Here is a 16524-nt window from a genome sequence, read left to right as displayed (position 1 = left end):
GTTGAGATATTTGTAACTAAAATTAAAAAATAATTAATAATAATTTATACAAAAATTTTAAATTCAAGTTAAAAATTAAATATTTTTTACGATACAAAAAATATCTAATATTTTTGTAATTTATATATTAGGCGTTTTTATTATTAAAGAGCAATTCAATAAATACTTGTTTCGTTTTTTTATATAATCTAAAATAACTTATGAAAAAAGTTAATAATTGCTATAGCTAGAGAATCTGTAAAATAATTATGTAAAACATGACAAATATATTTTAACCAAAAATATAATAATTATATTTCAAGCTATGTCGTGCTAGATAATAATAATACCACAAGCTATTTATACATATTATGATATATTCTATATGAGCTATTTTAATATTCTTCAGTGAGAATAAGTAAATCTAGGAAAACCTAATTTGTGATAATCGATCGGAATTATAATTATATAATAGTCTCTAATTCTGATCTCACGGGATCCCAGGACTTTCAGTATAATAATCACCGACTCGTACCATTCGATTACACACCAATAATAGTTGAAGTATATATGTGAAAAATAATTAAAAACTAATTTTTTTTTATTGTTATTTAAAAATCCTTACACATCTGCATTCGATTTGCAGCAATACTGACTGTTCTAAAAGTAGTACAATTTCAAAAACTATCTGCATAAAAACAAAGGTAATAACGCGTTGTTGAGTTCGCCCTTATTATTTTGAAATATCGTAAATTATATTTTTTGCAATGTAAGAATATAATTAAAGATTAATTATGGAATCGAATTTTAACTATGTTACTTTGAGAGATTTGAGTATTATAATTAAATGACACCTTGTTAAATTCGTTCTTAATATTTTACATCTAAAATACATATTTATAAGTATTGAAATAATCAAGTGTGAACATAAGTTGAAACTCTACAGAACACTGTTCCAATTATTTTTTTTTCTAGAAAAATTATCGTTTTCGCATTTATAAAATATTTAAAAAAAATACTTTAATTACAATATTTTAATGATTCTAGTAAAAAATGATGAGTGTTATGTTTTTAATTTATCTTAATTTGATTTATGCGCTTTATATTTACAATTAATATATGTTTTTTAAGTATTAAAAGTATTCTATATTTATTCATTTTTAATTATATGTTTTGAGACTTTTCTATCAAGTATAGCCAACACCTTTCGTTGCCCTATAGATGTAAATATATGAAATTTTTAAATTGTTACTAACCTAACAACGATGAAAACCATGTTTGCAAAAATAGGAACTCTTTGGACGCTGTTCCGATTATATTATAGATTTGGTAATGGAACGCAGTGATATAATAAAATTGATACCCTAAAATAACTCATCTTCGTGAAATGCTGCGTACGTTGAGAGTGGAACGGATCATTTTGCCTCAATTTTAAAACCATGAAGTAATTACTACTGATTTACGCAATCAATTTAGTACGACTATTACTAGACTATGAGCTGTTTTTATTCTCGGTAAGTAAACTTTAATTTAATTTGGAAATAATTGTTGTTTCCTGTCACGCATATTATTGCGTTCCGGCAGGATGTTTTTTTTTAACTTAATGAAGTGCTGTAATAAAACTTTAAAAATAACTGATATCAAAATAAATTATTATTTTATTTTTCAAATCAGTCAAATTGTTTATTTAATCAGCAAATTTTACATAAATAACCCAACATTAAAAACAAATTGAGAGGTTCATATTCCACATACTAAAGTGTAAAATCACCGAACAGATCAACAAATTTTAAATTAAATTTTTTGCTCTAGATTCTAGTAGAATAGTACCACAGTATCGATGTATCAAAGCGTCACTCGTTTATGGCAAAGCAATTATATAAATATCTTCGTCAATTTTAGCAATTACAAAGTGGATGCAAAAATGATTTACGTAAAATGCTGCGAGCGTTGAGAATGGAACGGATCGTTTTTAGCTAAATTTTACAACCGCAAATTATTTGTGTAACAAGCAAAACGATTTCGTCCATTGACGCTTATTTCAAAACAGATGTGCATAGTATTTGAAATGGGAGGTGGTGCAGGCGTGAAGACGTTCGTTAAGTTAAGTGTATTTTGAATAGCTTTTGGATCAATCAAAACCTCTTAAGGTCATCTTCCGATCAGCAGCATACGCGAGAGATGCGCCTCGGTCCAGCGCGTCCCCCACCCCCGTCCAGCATCCCACCTGGGCCGGCGAGCGAGAGGGCGCATCGGAAAAAGCTGGGAAAAAACAGGGAGCGGCGTCCACTTCTCGAGTCGGCCGCGGAGCGGCGCCACCGGCCGGTCGCGGCGGGGGACGGGGGGCGGAGCCTGGGCGGGGCCGCGGCGGGGGGGCGGGGCGCGCGCCCAGTCGCAGTCGCGGGCTAGCAGCCGCCGCGGGAGCTAGCTTTCGCTCGCGCCACTCCCGGCCCGCTAGCGCACGAAGTCACTCGACAAGTGATCAAATTATTATTATATTTTTTTAATTCGAAAAAAATATATAATACAAACTGGCCGGTGTGCGTCTTATTGTGGTGTACTAGAACCGAACGAAGCGCCAGTGGTGGTTCGTGTGTCTCTTTCGATCGGAAAAAACTATACAGAATAAATAAATACAGTGCCATGTCGAAGACAAGTGAATGAAGTGTGCTCGACTCGGACGACTTTTCGGTGTTTATAATTTTTTTGTTTTGGTTTACTGTTTCGCCACTCTTGATCGCTGCTCGCCGGCGATCGACGCGAAATTGTGCAGGTTAGTGTTCATTTGTTTATTTTCAGTGTTCGCGATAATAATAAAAATAATAAACAAAAACTAAAAACAAAACAATATATTATTATATTATTTTTAAACGGAAGTAACACAGTATTTACATCAATGACATAAGTTGTCAACTCCCCGATTTATAAACATTTATAATATATATAATAGTGGCGCACTTAAAAGTAGCACATAATATTCATTATTGTGTGATACAAGATTTACTATCACATCTGTTAGTAATGTTTTATCGAAATATCTCTTCAACTGCATTTAAAACTAACTCAACTTACCAATAATTTTATATTATACCTATTTGATTCATAAATACTTAATAAAATAAAATAAAAATCTATTCATGGCGCATTTAAAAGTAGCCCTAAATATGCGTTGTTGTATGATCGCAATATTTGATCTTATTCTGTCAAATTATCTCTAATCAAATAGCTTAAAATATTCCATATTTCTACATTATACATTCTTATAAATGTATAATACTTAGTGGCGCATCTAAAAATAGCCTAAGAAGTTCGTCATTGTAAGATCTAAATATGTTATTGCTCCATAATTTGATCTTATATTTGTTTTCTATATGTATTTAGCAATACTTACACATTTAAAAGTTTTATCTGAGAATAATGTTCAATATCAATGTCTTTCAAATAGCAAAAATATATCTTTTGTTGCATTTAAAAGTAGTTCTTAGCCCTTGTTTCTAGTGACAAATGTCATTGTATTTTATTTTGAAGTCTCTTTTCAAATATTTTTAAAAGTAACCCTAAATGTAATTTAATATTTATAATAACTTTTGATTCTTTCGCATTATGTGCATTTAATAATTTCTATCCTGACTTCCGATCAAGAGTGTCTAAAATATTTATTAAACTAATTGTATTTTCGTTAAAGGTTTCTAAGAATTTCGTTATTTTTTAAAATAAAAAATATCTACATAGCAACATTTCAATGGCGGGGCATTTAAAAATAGCACTATATATACAGAATGTAATCTTAGTGATAATTTCCAGTCCTACACTGACATTTCTAAAAGTAGCCCAAAATATTTCATATGTCAAAAAAAATCTCTAATAAAAAATTCATTTTTATAAGCATCTCAATTAGGGCGTATTTAAAAATAGCCCAAAATATTGCACAATGTTATACTGTTAAGTTTGTTATGTAAAAATTGATTGTTTCGTGTGCTACACATCTAAAAATAGCCCAAAATATTTTAAATAATTATATTTTCGTTTGACGTGTCTAAAAAAATGGTTAATGTTTAGATCAAAAAAAAAGTTTTTATTCGAATTTCATACATGGCGCATTTAAAAGTAGCCCAACATATTCAATAATATTATCTTATATTTTATTATTTTCAATTCTAGCTACACTTATATTTCAAATAGAAAAAAAACATTTATTTTTTGTTGCTCAAAATATTACGAAATTTTATCTTATATTTTATGGTAATAATTAAGTGAATATTTAAGTTATTCAATTTCTACACTGACACTATTTATATCGTATTTTTTTATCAAAAGTAACAAAAATTCCGTTGTATTCAAATGAATATTTCGTGAGGTACATTAAATTATTTATAATTTTACATTAAAACTTTTAAAAGTAGCCTATACTATTTTATATAGTATTGTATTTTCATTTAACTGTTTTTCAATTGGGCACATTAAAAATTAGTGCAAAATATTTCTAAAATGTATCTAATTATTTATAATATAAAAAAAATTTGCCATTTCAAAATATATTTTTTATGGTTGAGTTTAATTTCGAGCTCTAAACTGACACTTCTAAAAATAGCCCAATACTGTATTTTGATACAAGTTGTAAAAATTTGAGTTATACACTGAAACTAAAAAAAATTTAATCAATCCAAAATATTTAAGTTGCGAATATAATAAATATTTCTCTAGCTATATTTCGATGGGTGCGTTTAAAAGTAACTTGGAATATTCCGGAATTATTTATTTGTCCATAGTAATAAAGTGACAGTTAAGTTGAAATTTTTATATATTTTTTTATTAATAAAAATATTTTAAGATAATAATAACCCAAAATATTCATTAATTTATAATGTGACATTTGCTATATCGCAATATTATTATTTTAATTATTTTGAATTTAACACTAACACTTTTAAAAATCGCCAAAAATATTTTAAATAATTGTATTTTCATCTGAGCTGTGCTAAAATATTGTTATATTTTAAATAAAAAAATCTCTAACTGAATTTTGATAGCTGCGCGTTCAAAAGTAGCCTAAAATATTCCGAAATTATATATTCCTTCATAATAACGAAGTATTTTCATTATGTTCCTTTATAAAAATCTCAGAATAAAGTGATTTTTGTATTTTCATTTTTTATTAGTAATTTTTTTTTGATATATTGCAAGATAAATATAACCCAGAATATTCTTTAATTTATAATGTGGCATTTGTTGTATCGCAATATTAGTGTTTTAATTATTTCGAGCTCAACACTGACACTTTTAAAAATAGCCAAAAATATTTTATATAATTGTCTTTTCATGTGAGCCGTCCTAAAACTTTGTTATTTTTTAAATAAAAAAATATCTATTCAACTGTATTTTGATAGGTGCGCGTTTAAAAGTAGCCTAACATATTCTATAATAATAAAGTGTTTTCACTGTGTTGCTATATAAAAAATCTCATAATATTTCTGAATTTAATGTGACATTTATTGTATCGCAATATTAGTGTATTTAATTATGCAACTTTAAGAATAGCTTCAATTTTTTTTATAGATTTTATTGCAATAATATTGCACTTAAAAGTAGCTCTGAATATTTTAAATGCATCCAGTTTTCTGCTATAGTTTTTTTTGTAAATAATAGCCCAAAATATTTCATTGTTTTTCTGATACATTATATCGAGACAAAATTGTCTATCTGATATTTTATGTTGAATATTTTCCCCCATAATTATTGTTTTTTGTACTTTTACTTCATCAATAAAAAAATTCAGTATCCTTAATATGTTTAAAAAAATATTGCGTTAAATATGGTGTTATTCTTTCTTATATGTACATGATTTATAAAAATGCATAATATCTATTTAGTATTATTTTTATTCATTAAAAATATTGTTGTAGGCAATTCGAAATATTTAAATAAATATGATGCATATAAATATATTTTATGTTTTTGCATTTTTTGCACAAAAAAAATATCAAATATTTTTCTCGTGAACTTGTGATGTAAATCCAATGATCCAAAAGGGTTTGTTCTTCAAAAATTTAAATTTTTGCACGTGCATGATAAGTGCACGCACATCGCCAACAATTATGTTTTATAATTGTAACACACACTAATTGTTGCTTGTGCATCGCGTATTACATATGCAAACACGCCATGTGTGTAATGCGTGTGTTTAGTTATTCGCGTTAAATCGTAACACAATACCTATGTATGTTTTAACGCTTAACCCCGACTGTGAAATTTCTTCAAAATATTACATCTCAGTTTCGATCAATATTTTTATCATTGTATTTATTATTTCTGCATATATATTTTTTGCAAAAAGTTAGATTTTCGCACTGACCAGGATGTGGCTTTGCGAATATACAAGGCCTTGGATCGTCTATTGTCGATTTGATATTGAAATTTGTACTTGATTACCGCAAAATAGCATATGTGTAGTATGTGTTTGTATTACATGTGTAATAATTGATAATATAGAAATTGATAGTGAAAATTGTTGCGGTTTGTTTTGTCGCTATCGGTGAAAATAATTGTGTATGTTTTTTCGGTTTTGATTACAACAGCCACTCGTATTAATTTATGCGTATATTTGATACATAAATATTGATTATCCAAAGGCAATTGAGGCAGGTTCATATTTTTCTTAAACAATCTGATTTATGTCGATGTAAACAGTCCTTTTATATCTATCGCAAAAGTATTGGCTTTTATACTTTGATGACGTCACACTTCGACAATGAGTAAATACGCATTGTTTTGACTCATTTGCGTAAGCGTAGAATCGATTTTTGTTTGTGTACATTTGTAAAAAAATGTTTCCGCAAATCCGGGTTTTCCGCATCGATTCGATCTCTGAGCGATTCTCAACAATTTTTTTGTTATTTTTTGCGCTATGCAGATGATTAATTATTATAGTGTAGAGAGTGTCTTCGCACGGGGACTAAGCTAAGAGATTTTGAGACCTCGTGGGAGCCCGTATTGAGTCCGTCTCTCATATGTCTCGATATGTATCTTGGTAGAGAAGAAAAATTGCTTTTGGGATTGCATACGGCACAGCAGATTGATTGTGCGATTGTATGATGACAAATTGATTTTTCGACACGACACGTCGTCATCGCGAGTGTAGTTTCGGGAAACGCCGCTAGAGTGCGGAGGTGTCTTCGGCGTTTTCGCGGAAGTTTGGAAAATATGAGAAAACTAATAATACCAATAAAGTATACATCACTCATAAAAGCTTAATTATATGAATAATCCCTACAATAATATTTAAAAATTATTTAATTGTTGGTATCTTATACATATGTATGTATATCAATTATCAATAATAATGCTTTTAAAAAATAAAGGATGCCATTCATTTATTACAAATTAACATATATTGCAATAAAAATATGTATACATGTGAATCAATTTTAAACGCTTATACTTTAAATTACAATATTATTAGCTACGGTACCTCACGACAGTGAGGGACCGACAATTTAAATACCTAAATTTTTCTCAACTATTAAATAGCTATAATAATCGAAATAATGCATTATTTTTAATGGAGTTGATAAAATCTCAAAATGCACTTTCAGCATTTTGGTTGTATGTTATCTTATGCACTTTCAGTAGCTGGCGTATGTTAATCTGTTTCTTCATAACCCAGTGTATTGAAATTTATTACTTATTCAATGGTTTTCGTATTTTTATGTATTCAAGTTTTGTACAATGAATGACGTGAATACGCGTCCCCGGTTTTACGTTAATAATTTAAATGACTCGGTTTTTAATGGGACTAAAATACATAGAAACTGCAAATATTTTTCTAACAATCTAATACAAAAATGTTTAATACACTATGTATTAGAATATTTAATGCTGTGTAATAAGAAAATCATAAAAAATCAATACACCTTCATAATAGTGTTTAAATTATTCGTGCAATGTTATACTCTTTTACCGCTGAAACTCGTATTAAAGAGGTCATTTTGATAAAAAAAAACTTATATGCATATCGTGACCACCATTCATTATAAAATCAAATGCATAAGCTATCAATATGCATAGGTGCATTTACATTGCTTTTATAACGAGCTCATTGCAGTATTTTTTTAAGTTAAAAAAGTTTGAGAATCGCTATAGGGTTTATCAAAAATGTCGCTGCATCTTCGCGAAAGCGGCGAGCTCACCGAAATTCCGCCGTTACGATTTTGACCTTAAGGTCACTAATTGTTAGCCCGGCACTCCTAATGCTCCCTTGTTTGCGACCTTGACCCTAAAACGGCGAACAACCACCTGACGTGGCGGGCAAACGCTTGTCCTTACAGCATGCTAAATGCGAATGGGGTAACTTTTCCACTTTATAATTATTATTATGTCTATGTATGTGTGCAGGAAAACGCCGGCGTTTCTTTGCCTCGGGATTCGATCCTTAACTGTTTGAATCTCACCGAGTCTAATTTCACTTTGCGCCTAATTTAACGTCGAACCGAACCGCGTTTTAATTTTGGAACCCGTAAATAAAATTTCGTTTTGAAAAAAACGTCCACAAAACGGCGACAGCTTCCTGTCTTAAGTAGTCTGGAGTGATCCGGGCGATAGATAAAGCAACGACAGGAGACGCCGTGCAATATCAACTAATGACCCCCTTCTTTGAATATTAGGATATTATTATAATTAGTGAAAAGATGGAGCATATGTGAAAATAATGAACGTCAAAGGGGGAGTTTAATGAACTCCGAACACAGAGAGACGAACAGTCGTCTTCTTTGAGGAAAAAACTAATAAAAAAAACATCATCGAACCAAAACGGATTCGAAGGGTAAAAAGATGGATAGGTGGAGTGAAAAAACGATCTCTAACTCGAAACACATGCGCTCCCAGACGCTGAGACGAATAAATGATTTGTGATGGTTGTACGTAAATAAATATGTATTTTGTAGCCGTAATGTTGTAATTTTATCAATAACACAATAACCATAGAGCCATGAACCGATTGATAAATCACTGGTGTTTTTCTATCATGTATCTGGGTCGTTGGATGGCTGTGATGATTATTGACAGTCATTACCTACATGTTTGTGATTGTGCACATATTCACACATGTTATGGCAATAATATAAAAATCTAGCATCATCATCGTGAAGCTATAAAATTATTTTAGTCATTATGTTGTTCTATATTATTACATGTATTAATAATCTTTAATAGTCGTTAAAAATATATACATTTTATAACATTGTAAATATGTATATCTATAATTGTTATTCACTATTTAATATTAGCGAACTTAATCGCAACCCATACACGTCAGACAAATTAACATAATTAATTCCGTAATGTGGGAACTGAGCATAATTACAAAACAGAACGGAGTAAGGATGAAAAAATGTGTTTATATTTTTGGTAGTACATCATAAAGGCCCCCTCGCACGATTGCAACGGTGGTCTTACGAATGTGTCGTCATTGTTTGTATAATAAAAACTGGAGATTATCCGCGTATCCGTCGTAAATATGGGTGTTTGGTCGATGAGAGAAAGAAATTGTAATGAAGATGCCGCGGCGAGGGCCGAATTAGTTTTCGTTAATTATTTTCAATTTGTTCAATTAAATTTGAAATATCGTATTTTAAGTGTGCCCTTTTTATTTAATATATATTTTTATATTAAATTACTTATTTTCTCTTATTTTTAAATAAAAGACATTTTAATATATTTATTTATATTTATTTATTATATGCAAAAAATAAGAAAAATTAAATTAGCACTGCTGACGCTTATTTGCCAGCATCAAGTGTTTAATTTAATAAAATCTTAATTATTTCGAAATTATGCAAGTTATATAGAAACTTAACTTAATTTTTTTAGTATGAATTTTTTAAACTATTAGTGTTTTATTTAAAAGTAGTATTTTTTTTATTTAATTCCATAATATATCTTAGTGTTTTATAAAAACTATTTTCAAATGAGATTCTTTAACACATTTTATGTTTTAATTTTTATGCAATCAGATGTGGCATTTTTCAATCACATATTTGTCCTATTTAACATATAAAATATCAGTTTTGCATATACATTTACATATATGTATAAAACAAAATACATGATCTCAGATTATTTGTTTAATAACGGTGGAGTGATTTATTTATATTTATTAAAATTATTTATACATGAGATATGGAAAATCTAGGAAAACTTAATCTGTGATAATCGATTAAAATTATAATTGCATAATAATCACTAATTAAGAAGTTAAATGTGTAACATAATCAATGTCTTTACGTGGCTCAATTAGATTACATGTTTCGTGAAACGCACGACAACGTGTTTATGAATAATTTGGCTTAAAACTTCGTTTATACAAATCTGTAGTCATTGCTATTCGTCTGAAAAAGAACCTTGTAACATGTTTTCATAAATTTTGGTATTTTTAAATCCACTTATCCCTTTATTTACGCGGTACTTGTCTTACTTGTTTTGAAAAAACAGTACTTTTAAATACTTCAAATCAAACGTATTTGCTTCCATACGTGTACAAACATTAATGACTTCGTCTCAATTCTTGCACTTGACCTACAACTGGAACCTTTTCCACTGCCCATGCAGTTGCTTTTTGGAGTGAACGCGTATCAATGAAAATTTTGCTCGTTTACTTTATTTTTAATAAAGTACACGTGAATACTGGTTTATTACAGATTTCGTTCTATGCCTCGATTTATGAAATATTTCTTGAAACGTAACTATCGCGTAAGACGAGAATGAGTGTACAGTATAATCACTTTAATGTATGTTTACAATCAAAATATTATTGTATGTATATTAAAAACAATAACAATGGGGATGAAAATAGCTTTATTTTCACTAAAAATTATATTTGTCTTATATAGTATATAATTTATCTGAATAAAGTTAGCTTTCGTGGAGACATCTGCGATTTTAAAATTTAAATTAAATTCAAATTAAAAACAGACTGACATATATTAAATATTTGCTCAAGTTTCCGGTGTTTTGTTGTAATAAATTCTTGTTTTGCTTGGGATGTTTTGCTCTTTTTTCGTCTGGCCGGCCGATGTCGATTTCTCACCAGTCCGCCCCTGTGTCCCGCGAGTCTATTCATAATGCGGCTACTGAAGCGGCCCATTCAATAACAAGTTTTAAGAGCGACGAGCTTAATCCGATATCGCGCGCCCACGACACACTATCGATAGTATGTGTATATTTTAGCGGCCGTATAAACGCTTTAGATTGCGGCGTTTAGCGGCCGTTAAGACGCGCAAGATTTAGCGGATCGAGCGACAAATTTCAATTCCCCCGTCCATATCTAAGGATTAGCCGGCGTCGTTAAACGGGCGTTAAGGTGAGTCTGTTGGCTCGTGCAACGACAGATCTCACAATAACGACTGCCGTTGAATTTATAATGTGACTCTTTGTAACGTATGGGATCGAACGGGGAACGAGTTTAGTGGCTGGATACTCCTTTCTTTCCTTTGTTGGTGAATCACAGATTGTGTTTCAATTCAATTCAATGCGACGAAATTTAAGAAGAAATCGTTAAAAGAAACATTGTATGGAGAAAAATAGGGGCATTTTAAATATCAAATTTATTAGTGAATATTTAAAATAGAACATTTTTATAGATGTAATTCAATTTTTTGATGTAGAATCAAGAATTGAAAATTTTCCTTTATGCCGTACAACCCAGCTTAAAAAAGAGTGACTCGTGACTTGTGAGTGGTCAGTTTATTGTCATAATGTCTTAAACGACACATTATTAGTAGTAAAATAATTATATATTTTAAATTTAGTAGTTATCTTAAAATTATTGATAAACTTTTCTTCAAATCTTTGTTGAAATCAAAATTGAATTATATGTTTTTCTAAATAGATAAATTAATATTATTAGTTAAGATGTAATTATGTGTATTACGTATACAAGCCTGATTAATTAAAATTGCATTGAAAATTAATTAAAATAATTGGCCACCTCATAGAAACGTGTATCGGTCGCTTTGCCCAATCTTCGGCGGCGGTTACTTCGTTCAAGTATTAATAATTAAGCCAAGCTTCAAATCGCTCTGTGAATAACGCGCTCATCGTGGGTAAATAACATTTGTTATTTTAAGACTAGTCACCAAATGTTGAACGGCTCGAAGGAAAATAAACGTAAAAAAGGGCCCGTAACGTGTAGTAGCCGAGAACGGAGAGGAGCCATACATCATTACTTTTATTTATTATTATCACCATCACAAAATGTATTAATTTCATTCACTCGAGTGCAATGGCTTAACGCTCGAGATCGTTGACTCAAGATCCTGGATCGGATCCACATACACCCATAGGCATGTATCAAATATGAATATGTACATGCATATGTACATGTCCAATACTATTAAACCAGTATATTCCAATAGCCTTCAGTGACATTTGCCTATGAGGTTTTTGCTTCAATAATGAGATTTTTATCGAGTTATCTATATTATATAGTGTTCCCGATGAGTTATGCCATAATGGCCATGAAGAAGAAACGTATCGTATGCCACGGGCCGTTGCACGGCATCGGGGGAGACATCGTGGGGATTAAATTATGTTATTTTAAGAACTGTATATACCGCTTTCTGTCGGGCGATATTATTGAATTTATAAAAATACCCCTAAATCTCGGCAGGTTATGCTAAGGGGGAAGGATATCGCTTTTGACGCCGCGTCGCTCTCTAATGCCAAAGGACGGCTCTCGGCGAAGAAATCTTCACGCTTTCGCCTTCGCGTGTAAGTCTATATATAAGGGGAGATGTTAAATTGATTCAATTGATTAAAGACGATTTTCGAAGTAGAGAAAGTTATATTTCTATATATAGAACTTTAATTTCCCTGAATAGTTTTTCTGGTATTTTGTATCAAAATATTAAAAAAAAGATCATACATATAGGCAGAAACAACAGGTGGATCATTTAAAAGTAGCCTGAATTTATATTGAATATAATTTATTATTGACGATGTCTTTTAAGATTTATTTTAAAATATAATTTTTGGGCATTTAAAAGTAGCCCCAAATAAGATTCGTATATTTATAAATATTGTATTTTTGAAAGAAAATTAATTTTAATAGTGAAATAATAAATTATATCTCCTTTATGCTATTAGTATTGTATAACAAATAGCGCAGCTAAAAGTAGCCCCAAATTAGTTCAAAAAAATGCAAATTTTATAATTTGGTAAAAATTGTTAATAAACATATGTTTTTGGCGAAATAAATAATTAAATCTGCTTTGTGGTAATTATCTCTTAAGATTTATTAAAGTAGCGCTAAATTAGTAAAATAATAATAATATATTATTGTTTTAATTTATTTATTATATTATTATTTATTATTGACAATGCCTTTCAAAATGTATTTAAAAATATAATTTTTTGGCATTTAAAAGTAGCCTCAAATAAGGTCTAATTTATTAAGTTCCTACTATGTATTGTATTAAAAAATATTGTATTTTTGTAAGAAAATTAATTTTGGTAGTGAAATAATATTATATATGTATCTTCTCTATGCTATAGTATTTTATAACAAATAGTTCAGCTAAAAGTAGCCCCAAATCAGTTCAAAGAAATTAAAATATTTTAATTTAGTAAAAATCTGTTTTTTTGCTTTTAAGATTTATTAAACTAGCTAAATTAGTAAAATAAAAATAATATATTTTTGTTATATGTAGTTTTATAATAAAAATACATTTTTTGAGAAATATTAAAATAAACCTGCTTTATAACATTACCGTTTAAAATTATAGAAAATATTAGAAATCAATAAATATTCTGTGTGTGGCGCATTTAAAAGTACTCCTAAATTTGATTTAATTTATTAAGTTCATTATTGCCATAGAAAAATATTTTTTTCTTCGAAATATTGAATTAAATCTGTTTTACGATATTGTTTTTTGAGTCATTTAAAGGTAGCCTAAAAATAGATTCGAAATATTAAATCCGTATCACAAATTGCAAATTAAAATTGTATATTAGTATTAATCTGTTTACAATATTTTTTTATGACATTTAAAAATAGCACGAAATTAGATTTAATATATTAGTGAAAATAACAATAGTATATTTTTACTGTTAACTAAAACTAGTTCTTTGCGAAATATCAAAAAATCTGTTCTATAATATTACCGTTTAAGATTATTATGAAATTATATTATATTAAATTTAATAATAGTTCGCTTATTTAATATATTTATTACTAATTTTTATTGTTAAATAATTTGCAATATGTGTATATATTTTTATCATCATAAAAATCTTTGAAATATTAAATTAAATCTGTTTTACAATAATATATTTTAAGATATATTTTTAAAAGGACCAAATTAGATTAAATTTATTAAGTTCGTACAACTAAATATACAACTCGGTGTATATATTATTTTTTTTGCAAAAAATTAGAATAAATCTGCTATCATGATGTATCAGAAAATACAAACAAAATGAGTTTTATTTATTAACAAGTTGCAAATATAATATTTTTATAAAAAAAACTATAAAAGTATTGTTGGTAATTTTAAAAAATTCTGCAAATTTAAGTTTAAATCAGCTCTTAAATTTTATCTTTTGGAAATTATTTAGCAGGCATTTAAAAGTATCCTCAAATTAGATTTAATTTATTATTTTTGTAAAATTAGTTTAGACACGTTTATAGAAATGGAATATTTCGCGAAATATTATGTGGTAGGTTAAAAAGTGCCCCAAAATTGTAATTTAATAGTTATTAAAGAAAAGTTAGAACTCAATACGAATCTGAATTTTGTAGCTTTCCAGATTGTTTTATATGTAGGAATATATATAATAAGAACTTGAATTAGCCCATTTTTCAAATACTCTATTATTAAGCACTTACTACTGTATTTTAACATCGATATCCTTTAAGTTTACACTAATTGACAATTATTCGGAAAATACGAAAAGCATTGTTGATTTATTTTAAATATTTATTTTATCCCTATTTTTTACTAGGTTTTTATCTAAAAGTTAAGTTAACCAATTAACACTAGTAAACCATATAAAATTATAGTCTTTAAAAACTTAACTTTTAAAGAAAATATATGTGAAAATTTATGTTAGTCTCGAGACTAAGAAAAATCTTTTCAATTGATATGTAAAATCTTATCTCAATATAATACAATATACATTTAAACAGATTTCTTGTTAAAAACTAAAAATTCATCTTTTATTAGTATGGTTGAAAAGTTAGTGAATATAACTTCTAATCTATTAGTTTTTCGCAATGTTGACCTTGTGTGTTACCCACACAAAGCGTTCAAGGCTTTAAATCTAAACGATACGCAAAAAATGATTCCATATATTTTTTTATCGGTTCCCATGTTCCAAATTAAGTCATGAATAAAATATATATATTTGTCAACGACGACTTCTTTACACACAACATCAACGTATCGTCACATGCAACCGGCCGATCGGCGAGCTACCCCATCCGGTCGAACTTTTTAGAAACTCACCCCCTGCGTTCTATGTTCTGGTAATAAATTGCCAAACATATATTTTATATTGTCTACCGGCAGCGCAACGTAACGAAATCGTATCTTCGATTGAAATCACGATACGCCTTACCTAGCCGGCTGAGAGGGGGAGGCATTTCGGGAAATCGGAACCCACCCCCCTTGTGTGTATTAGCAAAGGGGGTGGGCGATATCGGCAATCACGTCAAAGGAAAAAAAGTTCCCAATAAAATTGTACAACACGATATTTTATAATAAATGTCTCGGTGGAAGTGGAAACCGATTTTTTATGGTCGCGGGGGTCGAAGGGGGTGGTTTGGAAAAGCGTAACGTTGCCTTGGCCACATGCCTCAATAAAAGTTATAACTTCTTTCGCCGATTCACATGAAAGAAATTCGATCGCGATACAGACCGTTGCATACAGACGATTGCATGCTGCATTTAATTACGAACAACCTTCGATACTATATACTAACAATTTTATTATATATATTATATTTATATTTCCTTGCGCTTTTATTTATTTCTTCGAACGGCAAAAAATACTATAAAACACGTAACGCTGACATTTAATATTGATTGATTGATTGCTATTATAGTGTACGTCACGCATGTGTAATAATATCCAGCGTCGGGAGAATAAAAAACTTGAATTATATATATTCGATCGTTATCTAAATTCCGAACTGTATCGAAACGATGATGATCGTATCGCTTATAAACATTTCTTTCATCTCGAGAGTCGCATCTCGCGAAAGCTTCGCCCGAAAGCACATGTTGTGTCCACGTTTCTTCAGAGCCGAACCGAAAGCTCTGGCCTATAGTATGCACGGAATTCGGAACCGAAGCTCGTAAAGCGTCGCTTTTTGTCCTTCTGTTGTTTCTTTTTTAACAGATTGAGTATCGCTGCTCGTTGCGTGCGCGCGAAAGGTCGTAAGCGACGCGCGTCAAGATTTATAAGCTCAATCTTTCAAGATGTAAACTTTTTAAAGCCAAAAAGCTTAAAAAAGTGCGAAGGAAAACATTGAGGGTCTACTTTTAATCGCGC

At 29.6% G+C, this 16524-nt stretch overlaps 1 protein-coding gene across 9 annotated transcripts in view; it reads left to right on the top strand.

Moving 5' to 3' along the window:
- Positions 1-2373: 2373 nt before the first annotated feature.
- Positions 2374-16524, top strand: part of ct (homeobox protein, cut) — a 154233-nt gene continuing 140082 nt past the window's right edge. For all 9 annotated transcript variants that reach the window (XM_088185591.1, XM_088185584.1, XM_088185590.1 and 6 more), the window contains exon 1: positions 2374-2752. The gene's annotated coding sequence lies outside the window, so the exon portion shown is untranslated. The remainder of the gene's footprint in view (positions 2753-16524) is intronic.

The sequence above is a fragment of the Plectrocnemia conspersa genome, unplaced genomic scaffold (genome assembly GCF_051122295.1).
Source record: "Plectrocnemia conspersa isolate PC_06_02 unplaced genomic scaffold, ASM5112229v1 ptg000005l, whole genome shotgun sequence".
Classification (NCBI taxonomy): Eukaryota; Metazoa; Arthropoda; class Insecta; order Trichoptera; family Polycentropodidae; genus Plectrocnemia; species Plectrocnemia conspersa.
This window is presented reverse-complemented; position numbering and strand designations above follow the sequence as displayed.